The sequence below is a fragment of the Octopus bimaculoides genome, chromosome 26 (genome assembly GCF_001194135.2).
Source record: "Octopus bimaculoides isolate UCB-OBI-ISO-001 chromosome 26, ASM119413v2, whole genome shotgun sequence".
Lineage (NCBI taxonomy): Eukaryota > Metazoa > Mollusca > Cephalopoda > Octopoda > Octopodidae > Octopus > Octopus bimaculoides.
In genome coordinates, this window is record NC_069006.1 from 21,330,197 (window position 1) to 21,331,551 (window position 1,355).

Consider the following 1,355-nt stretch of genomic DNA (forward strand, 5'->3'; position numbering starts at 1 on the left):
TAACAATTCGAGATTGCAAAAATAATGAGGAACCCGCCACTGAAGGAATTCGAAACTTCCACCTCCTCTTTAATAGGAAATCGCCTGCCTTGTGTTATATTACCAAGCTTATTCCTAACCTGACAGCGTCACAAGTCGGTTCCTGTTAATGTGAGAACTACCCCACATAGTTACCCGCTCTACTAGATATAGCAGCCAAATGTCTGTCAAATAATATCCCACTGTCTGGAAAAAAAAAACGTCACATTTTGTGATTCATAGAAGAAAGAACGATGGCCAAGACTGGAACCAGGGTTGGAGGTAAGACTTGGAGGCCAGGGTATCCCAAGTTCGTTGTGGGCCCCTCATGCAGAGAAATTAAAATCCATGAGAATTAATCACGAAATTTACATATCAACCAGGAACTCGTGTATGAGCGTCTGTTTGTGTGTTTGTCTTTTCTTTACCACCCCGCTTAATAAACACTGTTGGTTTGTTTACGTCCTAGTAATTTAGCGGTTACGTGGAATGTGTACGAGAGTTAAAAGGCAAATACTGTTCGCGGGAGTGTACCAGCGTGGCCGTAGTCGAATGCCTGAAAGAAATGAAACACAGACAGATAAACAGACAGACATACATATAGATAGATAGATATAAAGATAGAGGCAGACAGACAGACAGACAGATAGATAGATAGATAGATAGATAGAGGCAGAAAGACAGACAGATAGATGGATAGATATATATAAAGACTGACAGATAGATGGATAGATAGATATAAAGATAGAAAGATAAATATATAGACGGACAAATAAAGATAGGCAGACTGACAGATAGATAGGTATAGAAATACTCTCTCACATACATTACACACATATATATACAGATACTTAAAGAAAAGGGTGCACACAGTTAAAGGCACGGATACACAAACAACACATTTATCTTTGGTTACTATTGAAGTCACGTGTCTTTATGGAAACTTAAACAGAAAAACGCAATTTGAAATTTCTTCTCATTATCGCATTGCCGCCTCCCATGGGGTCCCCGCAATGAACTCAAGTAACAGTCAATAGAAACTAGAAAAACGAACAAGGAATTAGATAAGCAACAAGAAGAGGGAAAACAATAAGAAGCAGAAACAACTTGGGTTCTGCACGTGTACTCCTCACCATACACACATTGTACTCTTGTATCTGAGTATCACATTTATTTCTGTGTATGCGTGTCTGTGTGTATATATGTATATAAATGCATACGTATATATTTGTTATAAATATATAAATATCCATACTTATATACGTGTGTGTATATACACATATATCAGCATACGTGTGTGTGTATATATATATATATATATATATATATATATATAT